General features: G+C 39.8%; 1 long non-coding RNA gene across 1 annotated transcript; it reads right to left on the bottom strand.

Moving 5' to 3' along the window:
- Nucleotides 1-1113: 1113 nt before the first annotated feature.
- Nucleotides 1114-22007, bottom strand: LOC126931816 (uncharacterized). Its single transcript, XR_007717935.1, has 2 exons — nucleotides 21807-22007; nucleotides 1114-2476 (listed from the first exon to the last, which is right to left on the bottom strand). It is a non-coding gene; the product is annotated as an uncharacterized LOC126931816 (long non-coding RNA).
- Between the last annotated feature and the right edge of the window lie 29 nt (nucleotides 22008-22036).

The raw sequence follows: 22036 nt of genomic DNA, 5'->3' as shown, positions 1-22036 counted from the left end.
CGAAAATTAATCCATCTTACTAGCAGAGGGTGATTTTATTTCTTATTGAGGTGAAATTAATATAACATGCAGTTAGCTACTTTAAAGTATACAATTTAGTGGTACTTAGTATATCTGCAATGTTGTACAACTACTTCTTTGGAGTTACATAACTTTTTATCACCCCCTAAAACATCCGTACCATTAAATACTCACTCTCCATTGTCCCCTCCCCTCATTCCCAGTTTATCACTAATCTGCTTTTTGTTTTTATTATAGGATTTGCCTATTCTGGATACGTCATACAAAAGGAATCATTCAATATGTGACCTTTTGTGTCTGGCTTCTTTCACTTAGTGCAATGTTTTTGAGGTTCATCCAAGTCGTAGGATGTATCAGTACTTCATTCTTTTTAGTGGCTAAATTATATTCCACTGTATGTATATACCATGGTTTGTTTATCCATGCATTTGTTGATGGACATTTTTTGTTTCTAACTTTAGGCTATCATGAGTAATGCTCTTATAAACATTTGTGTACAAGTGTCTGTGTGGATGCATGTTTTCATTTCTCTTGGGGTACATACCTAGGAGTAGAAATGTTGGGTCATAAGATAGTTCCATTTTTAACATTTTGAGGAACCTCTAGCATTGGTTAAGATAATTGAAAATAAAGGGAAGAACAAATACTCTGACTGGTTCTTTCTCTTGGTACCCCAACATTTTGGTGCCTTAAAATTTTCTTCCTCGGCTGGGCACGATGGCTCACGCTTGTAATCCCAGCACTTTGGGAGGCTGAGGCGGGCGGATCACGAGGTCAGGAGACAGAGACCATCCTGGCAAACATGGTGAAACCCCGTCTCTACTAAAAATACAAAAAAATTAACCAGGCGTGGTGGCAGGCGCCTGCAGTCCCAGCTTCTTGGGAGGCTGAGGCAGGATAATGACGTGAACCTGGGAGGTGGCGGAGCTTGCAGTGAGTGGAAATCGCGCCACTGCACTCCAGCCTAGGCAATAGAACGAGACTCCGTTTCAAAAAAAAAAAATTTTTTTTCTTCCTCATAGTTCATTATAAAGGATTAACAATAGGTCTAAAACGGAAAATATTAAGCCATTTTCTAATGATGCCCAAAGGTGAGATAAAAGATATATTTTAAAAAACAAATATCAAGCGAGTAATAACAGATGTGATAATAACAGATGTAGTAATACAGATGTAATAATAACAGATGTAGTACTACAGATGAAAAAGACTAAAAGAGATAAAGAAAAACATTTTGTAATGGTAAAAGAAATATTTATCCAAAAAGACATAACAGTTAAGATCTTACATGGAACCAACCACAGATTTTCAATATACATAAATCAAATACAGGTGGAACTATAAGGAGAAATAGACAAATTTATAATTATAGTATAAGATTTAAAATATATACTGTCTTTTAGAGACTGACAATATTTACCAAAAATAAGATTTATGTATTTAATTTTTAGAATTCATATAACATATTTAACAGGCTGCATCTAGTATCAAGCACATTTCTTTCTAACCGGTAGCTTTCAAGTGGTTGTTTGGGACACATGCAGCTAAGGCCAGGTGGCTCAGCTACAGTGACAAGTCACACCCTATAGCTGATGATAGATCCCATGGGTTTGGATAGTGTCTTAGGTCTTTCCCTTCTACATCTGAAAATATGTCAAAAGGACAGAGGGAGACAGGAACCTATTGTTCCAAAAGTAACCTGTACTTTGTCCTCCAAACTTCCCTCATTGATGCAGAAGGCAGGAGGAGCATCTTCTGAGAAGCATGTTCGCCTTTGTAGGGAAACCAGCACCCATCATCAGGGGCTTAAGAGGCATTTTGAGGCATAATCAGGGGCACAGTCAGGCATAGAACCGTGCTAGACTTCCTCTATTGGAGGTTCACCTCAGCAGTTTCTAAATTACCAAGTCGTCCAAAACCAATTAATTGTAAGAAGGTGCCAAACTACATCCTTGGAGCTTGCCTCTGGTGGCGCCCAGGCAGAAGGTACATCCCTGTGCTGGGGTAGCGTCCAAGACCCTCAGGGAACCGATAGGCAAGGCTGGGAGCCTGGAGTGGTTTTCAGGTTGGGAACGTGCAGAGGTGTGGGGCCAGCTCCATCTGAGCCCCTGGCTGCCAACCTGGAGTGAGGACCTGCAGCTGCAACAACAGCAGAGCAGGAAAGGATGTTGAGAAAGTCCAGGAAAAGAAAGTCAGAGGGGCTGCAGTGGCCCCATTCTCCCTGCTGTCTGATTTCCCCCACATCTTCACCTTACTCCAGGCTGTAACGGAGCCCGGTGCAGGACACTGTGCTCTTCAGATTTCTTTTGCCAAATGGACTTTTTGTACTTGTAATTGTTGTTGCCTCCTCTCTGGTACTCTAAGCCTCATAGTCCTGTTTTTCTTGAATATAACTTGCTCCATATGGTCCCTTTAGATTCCTAGAAGAAATTTCTGCTGCATCATGTTAGGTGTCCTGGAGACAAATGAATTCAGCTTCTCAGAAAAGAGTTAAGTTCTAAAGTACACATCTTATCCTAGTGGTTAAGTGTTGTCTGGAGAATATTTAACCCAATAATATATTATGTTCCATATAGGATATTTTTTGCTATATCTGTTAGAACTGCTTTTGCTACTGTAAATGTGATATCTGTTGATGGGAGATTCTCCTTCCCTTCTTTGAACTGGGATAAAGAAAACAGTTGACCATATAGAGTTGTAAACCGAAAATAAAATTTGAAGGCCCTGGCAACCATCTGAATGGATACCCTCCTCTCCCAGGGCACTCTAAAATTTAACCTGAAAAACTGGTTCAGGCCAAGATGGGAAGTGGAGGTTGGCATGCCTCATTATACCCCTCCAGCATTAAAATCAACACAGACCATAATTCTAAGAAGAAAAATTTAAAGTCTATTCTTTCTAAAGCCTGCTACTTGGCATACATACATGTATTGATTGATGCCTTATATCTCCCTAAAATGTACAAGTTTTATCATGCAGGCAAAGATTTCAAGTAGCATGATAAAACCTTGGTCTCCACAATCCCTTATTGTAACCCAGATACCTTTCTACTGATAATAACTCTTTCAACCAGTTGCCATTGTACGATCATGCCACTTATATGAGTACTGAGCACTCTAATGGTAAGAAGAAACTAAGACTAGCTGGTTGTTAGTCTTAACTTTAGCCAAGACCAACCCCAACTCAGTTACTTACCTAGGGATAGGTCTCAGGCTGTAGACTGCTCTCTACTATCCCAGAAGCAGGAGAAAGACCTCATTTTCCCTGTTAGAAGTGAGCTCAAACTCCACAAAAAAGTTACCTGCCTTGGATCGTCATGGAAGCAGGAAAACTTGCCTTCCTTGTTGGGAGCAAGTAGAACTCCAAAAAAAAGCGGTGGGGGGGATTTGTAAGGAAAAATAAACTTCAGATCTTGGGCCACATTTGGGGAGATCAGGGATTCTCTGGAGGGGATGCTCTCACACCTCAGCAAATTGTCCTGTTGGTTTGAGCCATAAAGTTAGCTCATGCTGGTACCAAGCACCAGGAGGAGATTTGTTAAAGGTCAGGGGCATCTCCACTCAGAATCCCTCCGTGGTTACCAAATGTGAACCCCCAAAATTTGAGACAGGTCTCAGTTAATTTAGAAAGTTTATTTTGCCAAGGTTGAAGATGCATGCCCATGACACAGCCTCAGGAGTTCCTGATGACATGTGCCCAAGGTGGCCAGAGCACAACTTGGTTTTATACATTTTAGGGAGATATGAGACCTCAATCAGCATAGGTAAGATGAACATTAGTTCAGTCTGGAAAGGCAGCACAACTCAAAGTAAAAGCAGGGCATCTTGAAGCAGGGAGGGGGTTCCCAGGTCACAGGTAGGTGAGAGACAAGTGGTTGCATTCTTCTGAGTTTTTGATTAGCCTCTCCAAAGGACTCAATCAGATACACATTTACTCAGTGAGCAGAGGGATGACTTTGAATAGAATGGGAGGCAAGTTTGCCCTAAGTGATTCCCAGCTTGAATTTTCCTTTTAGCTTAGTGATTTTGGGGCTCCAAGAAATTTTCCTTTCACAATTATATACAGTTAACAATACTGAAGGAAAGGTGGCAGGCAAACATACTTGCTTCTGGATGCAGATGTTTACATTTCTTATACCTAAGATGCTTATGAATTGGAATTGAAGAGTGAACGTTGAGCAAAATTTGTACCTGGTTTAGCCTTGCCACAGGGCTGCGTAGGGCAAACAGCCCTGGCCCCTTCACTTAGGATACATTTACAGTTGCCCTCTGCACCTTCTCCCATCTTCCCATTGAGTACCTTCCAAGCAACAGATACTGTGGTGGTTGCTGAGATCTGACAAAGAAAAAGACTACTACTCAATATCTGAAACAAAAAGCTGAATCTAATGCTGCCTGAAGTACAGTCTCCTCCAGTAAAGCAAGGAGCTGATTGTCTATAGAAGTTTGGGGAGCATGAAGTTGAGGGATTGGTAGACTTTCAGAGGTGGGGTGGGTTGGTTGTTGCCAGCTAGGGAAACTCAGTTGTTTAGATGAGATTGTTGTGGACTGGCTGGCTTTCAAAAGCACAGGGTTGTTTCTGGCTAGATTTCAGAACTGTGTTCAGTTAGGTAAGTTGCCATCAATCCAGTAGACCAGATTATTTTATTTTATTCCTTTCTGGTTTATTTTTTGAGACAGGGTCTTACTCTGTTGCCCAGGCTAGAGTACAGTGTACAATTATAGCTCACTGCATCCGTGAACCCCTGGGCTCAAGTGAACCTACTACTTCAGTCTCTCAAAATGCTGGGATTACAGGTGCGAGCCACCATGCTCAGCCCATTAAACCAGTTTGGAACTAGTTCTGGTGGTTACTTGCTGCCATAACTACAGCACATTTAATCTTTTCCCAAGAGTGTCGGAATTTTTTTTTTATTTTCAAGTCTCTGCCTTCAAGAACATCATAATCTATGTGGGGAATAGTCATGCAAGCTATACATAGAGGCAGCATAACGGAGAAGTTAAAAGCACAGGTTTCTTGCTAAACATGAAAGACTGGAGACTCGCATTTCCTTTTGCTCCTTCCTGAATTTTCACCTAGATGACACTAAAGGGATTTTAAAAGGCACAAATCTAAGAGAAAGAACATGAAGGGGGACAACAGGAGGAGGTAGAAGAACAGTTGAGAGATGCCAGTTAAATTTTGGAAGCCCCCAAATCAGTTTGCAATTGCTAACTGATCTAGCAGACCAGAGAAAGCAGAAACAATACTGCCTGCAGAGAGGGGAGCCAAAAAAGAAAAACCCTGCCTTCAAACCCTGGAAAATCTCAGGAATAGGTAGTATTAGTCATCTCTGAAGGTAGGGGTGAGAAGTGAGGCTGAAAACAGAAGGATGGATTGAATATCTGTGAATGAAGCAGTTAGACCCTTATATCCCTTTCCATACCATAGGCAGACAAGTAACCCAGCCCAGCAGAAAATGGAAAGGTATTGAATTGAGAAACTCAAACTCAGGCATAGGTGAAAGGCAGGAAGCTCTGCAGAAAGTAGGGGAAATAAGTGGAAATTGATATATCTCAAAGTAAGACTATAAAGCCTCCTTCCTTACCGTGGCTCTTAGAATGCTGGCATCTATAATATCCACCAAAGTATGAAACTGGAAGGAGAATTTCTCCTGGGGAAAATGGCCATGCCTAGAAAAAAGATTTAGAGATGCTGACACATTTCTGGGGAGGTTTTCCCTAGGGAATAGCTTGGGCCCTACCGAATCATTCTGCAATAAGTCTATAATTCAGTACATTGCACTTCTCCACAGAGGTTTTGTTTTTAGGTTTTAGTGCCTCACTCTTAGATATAAATGAATAGGTAAGAATCAGACATTTGAGGAAAGTTTCCAGCATGAAGAAATAGAGATAAAACAAACAGAAAAGAATTTGGAGGAAACTGAGACAATAGAGGAATCAGAAAAGTTAAGACCTACAAGTTATGATCTCAGAGAGATAAAAGAAGCTATTGCATTCATGAAGAAAAAATGAGATGTTTTTTAAAAGCCATAGGTAAGCAAGCCAGGTTCAGTGTTATGCACTTGTAGTCCTGGCTACTTGGGAGGATTGCTTGAGCCAGGAGTGTGAGTCCAGCCTGGCAACATAGTGAGACCCTGTCTCTTTAAAAAAAAAAAAAAAAAAAAGCATATGGAGAGGATAAAAGATCTCTTGAAAATAAAAATCATGATTAAAAAATTGATAGAAGTAAAAAATTGCAAAATATTAAATCCAGCTTCTCTGTGTTTTAACTTCCTTCCCCAACCCCTTATCCCCGCCTTGAGACTGGGTCTTGCTATGTTAGCCTGGCTGGTCTCAAACTCCTGGGCTCGAGTAATCCTCCTGCCTTAGTCTCCTGAGTAGCTGGGATCACAGGTGCATGCCATTGCCTCCAGTTAATTTCCTTTTCTATAAAATGGGGATGACAGCAGCCACTAATTTATAGTGTGTCACGTGTATTAAATAATTTAGTACATGCAATGAGCACGTAGTTCTTGCTACATTATTTTTTCACTTGCTATTTCACCATTTAGAGCAGAATAGGTATCAGTTTTCTGTTCAGTTTTAGCACATACATAAGGCTATGTGAGTAATTTATTGGCTTCTTAGGAAAAATTAGTCTATGTAAACAACATAGAAAAGCATGTTATATTAGCTAAAAGTACTTTTAGGCCAGGCGCAGTGGCTCACACCTGTAATCCAAGCACTTTGTGAGGCCGAGGTGGGCGGATCACGAGGTCAGGAGTTTGAGACCTGCCTGGCCAATATGGTGAAACCCCGTCTCTACTGAAAATACAAAAATTAGCCAGGTGTGGTGTCATGCACCTATAGTCCCAGCTACTTGGGAGTCTGAGGCAGAATCGCTTGAACCCCGGAGGCGGAGGTTGCAGTGAGCTGAGATCGCGCCACTGTACTCCAGCCTGGGTGACACAGCAAGGCTCCATCTCAAAAAAAAAAAAAAAAAAAAAAAAAAAAAAGTACTTTTAAAACTGAACTAGTAGTAATTATTTCTAAGCACAAAAAGGCAATAGAAAATTAATGAGGCCTGTTGTCAGCTGTTTTGATCTCTAAAGTTAGAATGGCAGGTTGGGGATTGAAGTCCATTTGTTTTTTCAAAAATTGTGCACTAAGCACTTATTCCCACATGTCAGGCGTTGTACTACGTGCTGGCATTTGGTATTTTCATGATTGCGCTTTAAGAAATATAAAAATGACTGAAAAGCTTTTAAAAATGTAGGGTTAAAAATTAATGATGAGGAAATATCTCTCAGAAAGTATCTTTATCACAAAAAGATAAAGAGATGGAAAATAGAAGGGCAATATAAGAAAATTAGAAAATCAGCATTCAGCTCAGGAGATATAAAATCTGAATAACAGGAGTTATGTATATATAAAAAACACTATATATAATTCAATACCATATATAAAGTATTTTAATATAATATATATTAAGTATTTATATATTATATATATTAAGTCTATATATAGAGAGAGAGACAGATGAGAGACAGAGACGAGAAGAGCGAGAGAGAGTGAAAGAAATAGAGGATAAGAAGTTACCAGAGAAATAATTTTTAAAAAATTCTCAGAATTGAGTTTCTGATTGATAGGGCCCACTGAGTGCACCAAGGTACCTCATCTTGAAATTTCAGAATCCTGGGGACAAAAAGAAGATCATAAAGGCTTCCCGAGGATTTAGAATCATAATGGCATTGGCTACTCAAAGGTGACACTGGAAACTGTGAGACGATAGAACAATGTCTTTAAAATTGTCAGAGGAAAAAAAATGATTTCTAACTTGGAATTATAAACAAATCACATGTGAGGATAGGGCAAGTTTTAATCTCTAATATTTTACCTCAATCTTCCTTTTTTCAGAAAGCTACAAAAAAAGAAACTCAAAGGATTAACTTAAGATCTAGAAAGTGGGAAATTTATTACAAAAAAAAGAGACAACGGGAACCCCCAGGATGAGGGTGAAGGTAGATCTCAGACAATGGCTAGGCAGCAGCGCTAGAGAGCCAGCAGTCCAGATTGGTGCAGGTTAGAAAGCTTTGGGAGAGGTAGGTCCAGGAAAATGATATTCCTACTATACCTGAAGAACTTAAATGTACTGAGATATAGACAACTGGGCTAGAGTTTAGGGATGATAGAGTGATTCAAAATTAAATGTTGTCTCCAGAGAAAAAAGTGACACTGATGTATTTCATTTGTTTGCCTAGAAAACAAGATTAGATGAGATTTTGTTTGCCTAGAAAACTAGGCGAACTTCCTAGTAAGTGCTTAACGAATTGTAGCTATGTAATATGGATTAATACCATAGAGAAATATATAAAGCTGCATAAGAAGACTTGTGAAAGTAGAACTTAACCCTGTCAGGAGGAGATAGGAAATGTGTCATAGTAGTAGAAAGCCACAACGGGGTATAAGTGGATGAATAGAGTTTGACAGGTGATGAGTGGAAAGAACATTCCAGTGTAGAAAGGTATAAGCTGTAACATAAAAGTCTGAAAGATATGTGTTAGCAATGATAATATGAGCCAAGAAATTATATATTGTGCTTAGTTGACTTTCAAGCCTGAAGTCTACAGATAAATCGTTATAGACATTTAGGATCTCAGGGAATATTGCTCCCACGAACTCTTCCTGAGGAATGAAGTAGAAAATTAGCCTCAGATAAGCAAAATGACTAGAGAGGCATTGACATAAAGACTGGTGGCACTGGTCCTTAATAGGTCTAACATCACAAAAAGAGAGATAACCATACATTGTATACGTCCTGCAAGAGCATGGCAAGAGCACAGCTGTGAAGAAGCAGTGTCAAGAAAATTAAGCTTAAGTCTAATCATGATGGAAACCTAAGATGGGTGGAGACTAAACTGAGAGAAAATTTGGAAGCCCCCAGGCCCTCAGTTCCATAAGGACGCGAGGGAAGGGTAGGAGTGAAGAATGATGTTAGACTCCCAGTGCAGGTCATGTTCCAGTATTTAATCCAACTTTTTTTAATCTTTAAGCCGATGACACCTTTGGATATTGCCTATGATCTCTGAATCACACAATGTTGCTTTGCCTTAATTTTGGCTCTCTGATGAAAATATTGAATTAATCACACAGCTCGATTCCTAGCACATTATCATCATTAGACTAAGCAAGGTCCTTCTCTTGTTTTAGTTATTCCCTATTAATCCCATTTCCCACTTGCGTCTCCTTCCTCTCCTATAGGCAAACATTCTAGTCTTTTTAATGTGGTTTTTTGCTTGTTTCTTTATATAGTTCTTACAAAACAGGTATCTTTGTATGCATGTGGATTTTTGTTTTACAAAAATGTGCACCATATACATCTTAGTCTTGGGCATTATGCTTTAAGTTCAGCCATGCTGCAATGTGCAAATCTGATCTATTGCTAATCTACTCTTCCAGTGATGGACACCAAGATTATCTTCTATTTACTGTACCATAAATATTGTTACAATGCACATCTTTGCATATGTCCCCTTGGGACATATGTGACCTGAGACTATGGACCTGAGACTATTTGAGCACGGGAAGGAGCTTAAATACTGCCCAATATTCATTCAATGATAATTAACAAGTATTTATTGAATGTTACTATAGTACCAGCTACTATTTTAGCTTCTAGGCACATAGTAGGAAACAAGATAGACAAGGTCCTTGCTCTCAAATAGCTCACTTTCTAAAGAAACAGAACAAAGACTTTTTTTGGGGGTAATTGTCCTATGCAGAGAACGAAAACATTGTGATGTGCCAGTGTCAGAATGGCTATTTAGATTAGTTAGATAAGAATAAACACTAGAGCTAAGATCTTGAATGACAAGAAAAGGTCAGCTAGGTAAAGAGCTGGGTTAAAAGCCTCCTAGGCAGAGGACACGGTAAGTGCAATGACCCTGAGGAGGGAATAGCCTTGACACATGGGAGAGCAGCAAGAAGGTCCAGTGTAGGGATGAGAAGGAGTGTAATGGAAGAGAAGTGCATTGGTTATCTGTTGTTATATAACAATATTACCACAAATGTAGCAGACTGGCACAGTTTAGCTGGGTCCTCTGCAAAGCTGCAATCAGGGTATTGGCCAAGGTAGGGTTCTCATGGGAGGCCCATCTGTGAATCTGCTTCCAAGCTCAAGCAGTTTTTGGCAGAATTCAATTTTTTGCAGGCTCTTGGCTGGAGGGCCTCAACCTCTTGCTGGCTGTTGGCTGGAAGCTGCCCTCAGTTCCTTGCTGTGGGGGCCTTCCCCTCATGGCTGCTTGCTTCCTCAACACCAGCGAGAGAGAGAGTTTCCCAGCAAGAGAGGTTATAGTCTTGTGTAAAGTTATCACAGAGGTGATGGCCCATCACCCTGGCTGTATTCTGTTGGTTAAAAACATGTCCAGGTCCTGCCCACTCAAGGGAAAGGAATTATCCTGGGATGAATACCTGGAGGTGGGGATCATGGGAACCACGTTACGGGCTGTCAGCCACAATGAGGAAACAGAGGTGGAGGTTGGGGGAGGGTTTATATCATGAACATCATCTTAAGCACTATAGTATGAACTTGTTTTTTCTAAGTGAGGTAGAGAATCATTAGGAGACCCGAGCAGGAGATTATATAATATTTTAAATTCTTAACTATCCCTCTGCTTCAGTGTCTAAGAGAAATTGTAGTGAGGTCAGCAGGGAAGCAAGAAATCCATAGGAGGCTGTTGCTGTAGAGAGGAAACAGTGGCCTGGCTTCGATGGAGAGAGAAGTGGACAGAATTGGGATATGCTTTCGAGGTAGAGTTGATAGCACTTGCTGACAGTTTACTGGGGGACTGTTCACAGACAAATTTTAGTAGTTTGCCCAAGTTCACAAACTGTCACTGGAAGAGCTAGAATTAGAACCCTGCCTGCCTGGTTCTTTGTCCTGTTCTTTTTCTACTATGCCATTATAGACACCATGATATGTCCAGTACATCCTCTCTATACCAACTCTCATTGCCTGCCCTCTACCTCCTACCTGCAAATCTTGCTTTAAACAAATAAACAACTATTGCACAGGCTGCTCTGAAGAAGAGGCATTGTTGCTGCAACTCTAAATCATGTTTTTAGAATTGGTAACATTAATAGTTATAGTGTCAGGTAGGCATAGCAAAAGCAATGATCTTAGAGAAAATGTGTCTACTCTAGCATTTGCATTAAGCCAGACTACCCTTCTATGTAGTAACTTCTGTGATGCCCCCTGTACACGTTTATAGAAGTCTGGGTAGCCCAAACAATGCAAAGCATGGGGAAAGAGATTATGCTGTCTTCTTGATTTGTGCCATCCTGAGATGTGGGGGTTTTGTCTTATGAATCCTTTATGTAGTGCCCTACTTCCTTTCCCTAGGCTGTCCTAATCCTTCCATGCGATGTATTCTTCCCTGGCTACTTTTAGAGTAGATAATGGCACATGAGTGGAAACTGTTTTTGTAAGAATAAGGACCAATTACTGAGTATTATGACAGGCAATGTGCTAAGTACTTTACATCTATTAGCTCATTTAATCATCAAAACACTCCTATGAATTATAGTCTCATTTCAGAGGAAATAAAACTAAAGCTCTAAGAAGCTGACTTATTAGCTAGTGGTTTTGCTTATCTGCATCTGAAGGTAACTGTCTCTCCTAGAAAAAAATAATTTGCCTCAATAGTGAAACATTTAACATTTAAGTGAAGTTCCATTTAGTCTTTTTCCCCCCTGTTGTTTTACTTATTGTTAGACATTTTGAAAGAAACATTACGAAGCCTTTAAAAGTATACATCTTTTAAAATTCCCTATGAAAATCAACATGTTGTTTATTTTCCTTTCTTCTCCATGGCCCCAAGATAATTTCAGTGCCAACCTACATGAATAATATGCATGCTCTCAGGATTCCTGCTGAGATTAAGGGAAAAATTCTTATTTTAAAAGTAATTTGCTGAATTTTTTCTGGCACAGACATCTGCTTTAAAGCTTTAATTAATGTTGCATGGTCTTAAAGAGACTAGTTTCCAATAGCCCGAAAAATATCAACATTATGAAGAAGATGAAACAGATGTAGGAACACTCAGATCAAATAAGGAGCTCAATTATCTTTGGAAGGTAAACGTTGCTGACCTCTACTTTTGCTGCCTGATACTAATCACAAATAAAAAGAATCCTAGGAGGGCAATTCCGATGGGGCAGCTGGGAGGGGATACTGGAAAGAGAAGTAGGGAAGTACCATAGAAAAGGTAAGGCAGCCAATGAAGGTACTTTATTTACCAGCTACCTTGTGGAAAAACCCTAGGAGGTAATGTAACATACAAACCTCAGAATTATCCCACTAGAGGGATGATGGAGCTGAAAAGTCAGGGGTAAATGCTGCTCCTTGTGCCTTGTGTGTATGGTGGTGGTGGTGGTGGGGGGTTGAGGGTACTGGTGTTCATTTTCTGTGCTTTTGATCTTCCTATAATCCCATAAGACTCCTTGTTCAGTTGGGAGGGGGACTCTCAGGCACAGAGATGGGACTCTCAGGCACAGAGACTGAGCAGATATTGACAGTTGGAAGTCACAGAAACACACTGACAGGTCTGAGGAATGTAAGCTGGGCATGGCAGCACTTGCTACACATGCTGTGTTAATGATGGGGAGGATAAATAGGTTGCATATGTTGCTGATGGGCGTTTAAATGTGGTTACTTCTATGGAAATCAATTTGGAAACACCTATCAAAAGCACAGTTGATTCAGTAATACTGCTTTGAAGGTTTTCTCCTACAGATATATTCATAAATGTGCAAAATGATGTATGAATAAGGTTATTAATTGCATCACTGTAAGGCAAAAGGTTGGAAATATCCTTAATATTTTTCACTAGAGGACTGGTTAAATTATGGTACCTTTATTTTTTTGTATAAATTTATGAGTTCCAAGTAAAATTTTGTTACATGCATAGATTGCCTAGAGATCAAGTCAGGGCTTTCAGGGTATTCATTTCCTGAATAACTTACATTGTGTCCATTAAATAATTTATGATACATTTAAATGCAATACTATGCTTGTTTGAAAGAATGAGGAAGCTCCTTGTATAATGGTATATGGTTGATTGCAAAGATATACTGTTAGGAGAAAAAAGCAAGATGGAGCAGTGTTTGTATGTGAACACATCTGGATTAAAAAAACGGTGATGGTGGGCCGGGCGCGGTGGCTCATGCCTGTAATCCCAGCACTTTGGGAGGCCGAGGCGGGCGGATCATGAAGTCAGGAGATCGAGACCATCCTGGCTAACATGGTGAAACCCCGTCTCTACTGAAAATACAAAAATTAGCTGGGCATGGTGGTGGGCACCTGTAGTCCCAGCAACTCGGGAGGTTGAGGCAGGAGAATGGCATGAACCCCGGAGGCGGAGCTCGCAGTGAGCCGAGATTGCGCCACTGCACTCCAGCCTGGGTGACAGAGCGAGACTCTCTCTCAATAAATAAATAAATAAATAAATAAATAAATAAATAAAATTTTTTAAAAAATGGTGATGGTGGTGGGAGAATATATGTTATATGTGCATAAAATCTATGGAAAGTCCCACCAAAGATAGTTAATACTTGTTAACTTGGAGGAAGGGAACTGAGGACAAGAGTGAGGGGATACTTTTCCTTCCGTATAGCAACTATATTCCATTAGCTACTCAAAAATAAAATGTAAACAATTTACAAAGAACATTGTATCTTGGGGGCAGTTGGGAGCTGCTAAATTTTGTTATAATCTTTCACTGAATAGGTGATCAGACCTGTTGGGATGGATAGGCAGTTGGGTGGGATGCAGAGTTTCAGAGAGTCTAAAGGGAGAGAGAATGACTGGATAGAGAAGGAACCAAAGTTTAGTTCCCAGGGCCAAAGCACCAATCAGGGAATAGTATTCAGCTGTTAACTTGTCAGGCAATGTACTTGGGTAGGTAGGGGACTCAGTCTGAAGGTAAATGGTATCAGGCTATCAGTTTTAACTGCATTTTTAAAGATTCTGTATGTCTATTTGGTATCCACTTATCACAGGACCAAATCATATTTACCTCTGTTCTGTAAGTCGGCGTCCTGGGAACTCATGTGCAGACCACCTGATCAAGGTTGTGGCTCCACATACCTTCTTATCTAATTCTCACATACCAAGCCACTGTTTGCCCTGCCCTAAATCATCACAAGGCCAGGTATCAGGCAACTAGAGATCACCTCTATAGCCCAAAGCCTATTGGAATTATTCAAACTAGTCAAATCCTAAACTGTTTCCCCTGCTCTGCCTTGCATTTGCTGCAGAACCCCAGTAAGGGCTCTGGTCTATGCCTTCCCCTCACTCCTGCTTCTGCCCAGCAGAAGTCGGCATGAATAGAGTCTCCTTTTCGCCTTTTGCCTTCTAGACTTCCAATGCTCTCTGCCATGAGTGTACACATCTCCACTTTAAAACAAAAATAAACCCAGAGCCCTTAAAAGAAAGTTTTATTAGTATATAATTCACATACTGTATCACACCATATATATTAGTTTTATATGGCTACAAATTACCACAAACTGGGTGGATTAAAACAACAGAATTTGTTTTATTGAATATCGTTTTATTTTATTGAATATTTACAGAATTTTGTTTTATTTTACATTTACATAATTTACAGAATATTGTTTTATTTTATTGAAAATATTTATTTTCTCACAGTGCTGGAAGACTGGCCATCCAAAATCAAGATGTCGGCAGGGGGACGCTCCTGAAGGCTCTGGGGAAGAATCTTTTCCCTCCTTTCTATGTCCTGGTGGTTGTCAGCACTCCTTGGTGTTCTTTGGCTCGCTAACTAAATTGCTTTACTGTCTCTGTCATCACATGGCCTTCTTCCCTGTGTCTCCTCCGTGTCTTCAAATCTCTCTCTTCTCTCTCTTTTTTAAGCCAGAGTCTCACTCTGTCGCCCAGGCTGGAGTGCAGTGGCGCGATGTCGGCTCACTGCAAGCTCCGCCTCCCGGGTTCACACCATTCTCCTGCCTCAGCCTCCCCAGCAGCTGGGACTACAGGTGCCCGCCACCAAGCCCAGCTAAGTTTTTGTATTTTTAGTAGAGACGGGTTTTCACCATGTTAGCCAGGATGGTCTCCATCTCCTGACCTCGTGATCTGCCTGCCTCAGCCTCCCAAAGTGCTGGGATTACAGGCCTGAGCCATTGCACCTGGCCCCGAATCTCTCTCTTCTTATGAGGACACCAGTCCTTGGTTTTAGGTGTCCATCCTAATACAGTATGGCCTTATCTTAACTTGATCACATCTGCAAATATCCCATTTCTAAATAAGGTGATATTCAAGGTACAGGGGTAGGACTTTAACATATCTTTTTAGTGGATACAAATCAACCCACACCACCATACAATTCACCCATTTAAAGTATACAATTTAATGGTTTTTAGTATACTCACAGAATTGTGCAATCATTATATCAACTTTACAACATTTTCATTGCCCCACAATGAAACCCTGTCCTGTATGCATTAGCAGTCACTCTCCATTTTCCTGCAACACTCCCCCAAGTCCTAGATAACCAGTTATCCATGTTCTGTCTCTATACATTGCCTATTCTGGACATTTCATATAAATGGAATAATATAGTATGTGGTCTTTTGTGCTGGCTTCTTTTTTTTTTTTTTTTTTGAGATGGAGTCTCACTGTTGCCCAGGCTGGAGTGCAGTGGCGTGATCCTGGCTCACTGCAACCTCCACTTCCCAGGTTCAAGTGATTCTCCTGCCTCAGCCTCCCCCATAGCTGAGATTCCAGGCGCCCACCACCACGCCTGGCTACTTTTTGTATTTTTAGTAGAGATGAGGTTTCACCACATTGGCCAGGCTGGTCTCCAAGTCCTGACCTCAAGTGATTCACCTGCCTCGGCCTCCCAAAGTGCTGGGATTACAGATGTGAGCCACCGTGCCTGGCATTGCTTAGTATAATGTTTCTAAATTTCATACATGCTGTATCAGTACTTCATTCCTTTTAATGGCTGAATAATATTCAATTGTACAGATATAACACATTGTATTTAAGCATTTATTAGTAGATGGGACATTTTGGTTCTACTTTATTACTTTATTTATTTATTTATCTATTTTTAAACGAGTCTTGCTCTGTTACCCAGGCTGGAGTGCAATCTCGGCTCACTGCAACCTCTGCCTCCCAGGTTTAAGCAATTCTCTGCCTCAACCTCCTAGGTGGCTGGGATTACAGGCGCCCACCACCACGGGCCCGGCTAATTTTTTGTATATATATATATTTTTTTTAGTAGAGACGGGGTTTCAGCATCTTGGCCAGGCTGGTCTTGAACTCCTGACCTCGTGATCTACTTGCCTTAACCTCTCAAAGTGCTGGGATTACAGGTGTGAGTCACTGTGTCCGGCCTGGTTGTTTCTACTTTTTGGTGATTTGGATAATGCTGCTATGAAAATTTGTGTTCAAGCTTTTGTGTGCATATGTGTTTTCATTTCTCTTGGGAGTATACCTAGGTATGGAATTGCTGGGTCATATGGTAACAGTATGTTTAACTGAAGAACCGCCAGACTGTCTTCCAAAGCAGCTACATCATTTTACACTCCCATCAGCAATGTATGAGGATTCCAACCAATTTTTCCACGTCCTCGTCAACCCTTGTTATTATCTTTTCTTATTATGATCACCTATGTAGGTGTGAAATGATATCTCATTGTGGTTTTGATTTACATTCCCCTGATGACTACTGATGTTGAGCATCTTTTCATGTACTTATTGGTCACTTTTATCTCTTGTTTGGAGAAATGCCTAATCATATTCTTTGCATATTTTTTAATTGGGCTGTCTTTTTATTAATTAGTTGTAAGAGAGTTCTTTATATATTTTTGTACAAGTACCTTATGTATAATTTACAAATATTTTCTCCAACTTTGTGGGCTGTCTTTTCACTTTCTTGATAGTGTCCTTTGAATCACAAAAGTTTTCAATTCTGATGAAGTCCAACTTATCTATGTTTTCCTTTGTTGCTTGTACTTTTGATGCCATATCTCAGAAATGAACTTTTTAAGGACATATTGTTTATTAAAAATGAGTAAATCATTTATGTGAAAAATTCTGGGCTAACAAAGTCATGGTGAATAAGAAGTATTTTTTCAAGTCACAAAATAACTTGTACCACTTTAGGCTTTCTTTTTAGAGTCACTTTTTTGTGTTTCACTTAGGATTCTTGTCCTTGTACAAGAATAATAATTATGTAATTACCATTCATTCAAATAGTTACTGGTGTATAATATTGCTGTGATTCCTATTTGTATAACTAACATTTCTGTTAATGTTAGTTCTAACTTGTTCACAGAAAGTAAAAAGAATATAATTAAAATAATATGAAATTCTACCTTCCAAAGCTAATCCAAAGTTAAAGTTCATTTTATTTTATTTTTATTTATTTATTTATTTATTTTGAGACAGAGTCTTGCTCTGTTGCCCAGACTGGAGTGCAGTGGCGCGATTTCGGCTCATTGCAAGCTCTGCCTCCTGGTTTCACACCATTCTCCTGCCTCAGCCTCCCGAGTAGCTGGGACTACAGGTGCCCGCCACCATGCCCGGCTAATATTTTGTATTTTTAGTAGAGACGGGGTTGCACTGTTAGCCAGGATGGTCTTGATCTCCTGATCTCGTGACCTGCCCGCCTTTGCCTCCCAAGGTGCTGGGATTACAGTTGTGAGTCATTGCACCAAGTTTACTTTAATAAAAAGATGCTCACTATATTTTAAGTCAAAATAGCAGAATTGCAAAATGTTTAGTATTTTTGTAAAAAATTATATTGATATTTTCTTGGAAATAAGTCTAGAAGAATATAAGCAAAAAGTTAATAATGGTAATCTATGGAGAGGGCAGTTTTCATGTTTTTGGGAAAATACTTTTTCTGGTTGGGTATAAAGACTGAATGTATGCTATAAAAATAAAGTGAAAACATCTTTCAGCCTTTTCCATGCATATTTAAAATGAAATATTTTACAAAATCACAATCTTACTAAATGTTTTATACCGTGTTTTATCCTGTGCTTTTTTCACTTCATATAATATGATGTCATTGAATATTCTTTGAAAAGATGATTTGTATACTTGAATTAAAATTCAAGGTTTAGAGTCACATTATTTAGCCATTTCTCTATTGTTGAATGTCTAGATTGTTGTTTACAATTTCCCACCACTTAAAAAAATGTGGTGCCTAACATTTTCATAAATAAATGATTGTTTGCATCTCTGATTATTTTGATTGGGGAGACTCCTAAAATAAAGGTTACTGGATCAAAATATATGAATATTTAAAAATGTCTTCCTGAATGAATTCCTTTGAAGACACTGTAACACTGAATTACTTATTCTTTTGGTTTCAATTCTTCAAGTGTAATTGCCTATTTCTATACTTTGTTTAGTGCAAGGAAGCAGCAAGGGAAAGGCATGAAGCAGCCTGGAGTGCATGTTGCACTAGAGGGCAGGAGACCTAGATTCTTTAGGTCTTGGAAAACTCACAAATTTCCAGCAGCTTTATATACCTTATCTTTCAAATAAGTGGGAGTGGGATTCCTGAGTCATAAATTCCACAGTTCTCTAGTTCTCCTTGGCTACTAGGAGAAATGCTGGGCTTCGTACTGTGGGAAAAGCAGTAAATACAGGTATCTCAGTGGAGGATACGTTTTCATGACCTAGTCTCTAGACACATGCTTTTACAGAAACAAAATGAAATCCTTAACAATGCGGTTAATAGGTAATATTATGTCTGTTTTATTATCAGCTGTTTTACAGCTGAAAAAACTGAAGCCCACAGAATTTCAGTACCTTGCCCAAGAGCATTCAGCTAGTAAGGGGCAGGAATAAGAGTCCAGTCCATGTGTGTCTGGCTCCAAAGCCCATGCTGTTGACACTTTACAATACTTCAAAGTTGGACAGAAATCGTATTTTTATGGGCTTGATATTATTGATTTAATGAAACACATTCACAAGTTCTACGCTGATTATTCCTCCTCTAAAGAGCTTTTATTTCAAAGGTACTTAATGGTGGAGCACTATTAATGCATTAATTTCAATATCAGAAAAACAGTATCAACAAAACCAATAGGAATGTATAATTATAATTTTATGAAAAAATAAGCCTACCAAAATATTAATCTTACAAACCAGATATTTCTCTAAAAATACTCTAAACTATTATGGCAAGTTTTCTTTTCCTACCTGAGGTCTACATTTCTCAGTTCTTTACTTTCATAAAAAGCTTCTCTTCTCAAATATTTGAATAGATACTCTATGAATCAGCAAGTATGTGACAATACTTTATATATGTGTGTGTGTGTGTGTGTATATGTGTGTGTATATATATATTTTTTTTTTTTGAGAGAGAGAGTTTCGCTCTTGTCATCCAGGCTGGAGTGCAGTGGCGCAATCTTGGCTCACTGCAACCTTCGCCTCCTGGGTTCAAGTGATTCTTCTGTCTCAGCGTCCCAAGTACCTGGGACTACTGGGGTGCACTACCACGTCCGGCTGATTTTTGTAGTTTTAGTAGAGATGGGGTTTCGCCATGTTGGCCAGGCTGGTCTTGAACTCCTGATTTCAGGTGATGTGCCCGCCTCGGTCTCCCAAAGTGCTGCGATTACAGGCCTAAGCCACCATGCCTGGCCGAAAGTACTACATTTTTAACAACCTTATGTTACTATTCCCTGTCTTTTTCTTTCTTGGCCTTATTGTTATTTTTCTTGGTGACTTTCTCCCTCTGTCTCGGTGGCAATTATCCACAAAGTCTTGTAGAGCCAATAAGAAACAGACTTCTATCACCCACAACAATATGTCTAAGAGAATTTCTCATATCTCTACTAATACGCTACCAGGTTTCACATCCTTAGGTGGATTGATCTTTCCAGTTTCAACAATATGAAGCTATATGAATTTTAAGTGACTACAGCATAACCATCCTGCAGCAATTGAACATTTGTCAGACAGTGCATATTTAAGAGCTTCACATTTTCAAAGGATGTAAAGTCTTGCTGTTTTTGTAGAAATTGAACCATCCATTATAAAAGTCTTTAGTATTTTTGTCTTTCGGGTTTTTTGATTTAGTCGTTTTTGCCATTTACATCTATAGCTTTTACTGAATTCCCCCACTCAGCTCCATGAAGGCAGAAGCTATATTGTCTCAGTCACCATTATAGCCTTATCACCTACTACATAGCAAGTGCTAAGTATCTGTTGAATGAATGAATGAATGAATGTATTCTTCTATCAATGATTTGAGACAACACTTTTTATATTTCAAATATAGTTATTCCCTGCTAAGCTTGGAGGTGGCATGCCACAAATACTGCCTCACAGTTGGCAAGAAAAGTCACGGTGTTATAGAAAATAGGGAGTGAGAGAGGGGAAAATAAACCAAACTCCTGACAAATAAAAGTTTTGGGGACATGTGCTTTCAAAGTAAGCCAGACTTACTGACTTTAAAGATCTCCTCTAGCAGAAAAGCTTTTATCTGAATCATCTCTGTAACTTGTTCAGAAGCCATTGCTTCAGGAGTATCTACTGTGGTATGTTCTCCTATAAATGTCACGCCATACATATACAGACTGTACCTTACTGGACTTGAAATTTAATTACTTTTGCTTTTGCATTCTTTCGTGATCCATTTTTATAATCCTTATTGAGAAGTAAATCTGTATAGATTTATTCATTTAGGAGAATATCCATTTAGTAGAAAATTTAAAATTTATAGCCTCCTTTTTGCCTGGCCGATTAGAAGGCAAACATTTCATGACTAATTTGACTGAAATACGGTTTTTAGATTCATCATTAGCTTGGGCTACAACTCAGGTTGTGCTGTAACTTTGTGTCAACTCATTGATCCAACAGTGTGTCCTTCACATTTTTTCTTATTATGGCCACTGTTTTTTGTGTCATCAAAGGTGAAGGCACAGCCTTCCTCTCCTCATGTTCAGCATCTTCTGCTCTTTCTCTGGTTATAAACAATGAGTAAAAGAGAAAATCTAGTATTTATCTGACTCTTGAGAACACATACGGGATTCACAGATTCAAAGTTAAAATGCAACATTAAGGTACGTTATGTCACCAGGGACTGAAAAGAACACAGATAATAGATGCCAAAAAATGTATTAATGTTAAAATTAATTTTGTGTGAAGTTGACCAAGGCTTTTAAAACTAGACCTTTGTTTCCTTGATTATTCTTCTGAATTTTCTTTGTTCTCTTGCTAGTCTCAATATTTTTTATCAGAGCGTCAGGGACAGACAGGACCTAAAAAACTCCACTTGGTGTAATAACTAAACACATGTTGTGGCAAAGTATTGCTGAGTGTGTCTGTGTGTGTGTGCTTTTCTTGTTTGGTCTCAGACCTTCCTTTCCTTAATAAACTTTTATGTGTTTGCAGACTTTTCTCTTAATTTTATGTAATCTTACAAAATTTTTTTACAGCTTTCTCTGCGTGCCAGTCAATAAATGTGTTTCACATGAACAAATAATACAGCTTAAATAAACTCAATCCTATTATTGCAGGTTGCGAAGTCACCTACTCCGTTTTTATGGCAATGTCGATTTGGGGCATTCTGCTCTTACAGGCTGATTCTCCTGTAAGGAAACGGTGTTTATTCCCCATCCTACTATGAAAGATGCTATCTGAGAGGCAAAGGTGCCTCTGCATTTCACGATTGCCCACTGGGCTAGGACAGCCTCAAGCTCGGCTTATCTGGCAGTTCCGCCAAGGGCGCGCTGCCCTCCTGGAGCTATTGGAGTCACCTGTTCAAGGTCGCGAACCCACCGGTGCAGCCGGCAATCAGCGAGGTCCAGCGGGGCTGCGCGGTTTCCGCTCTGCCTGCGTTCGGCGTCGCCTGGGCCCCCACCTGGTGCCCCGCAATCTGCGCAAAGGCTGTGAGACCGCGCCCTCTCCCGACCTACCCCACCAGCCCAAGCTGGGCCCGGAACTAACACCCCATAGGCGCAGGCGGCCAGCTGCAGCCGGGAAGGGG

The sequence above is a fragment of the Macaca thibetana genome, chromosome 11, assembly GCF_024542745.1.
Source record: "Macaca thibetana thibetana isolate TM-01 chromosome 11, ASM2454274v1, whole genome shotgun sequence".
Taxonomy (NCBI): Eukaryota; Metazoa; Chordata; class Mammalia; order Primates; family Cercopithecidae; genus Macaca; species Macaca thibetana.
This window is presented reverse-complemented; position numbering and strand designations above follow the sequence as displayed.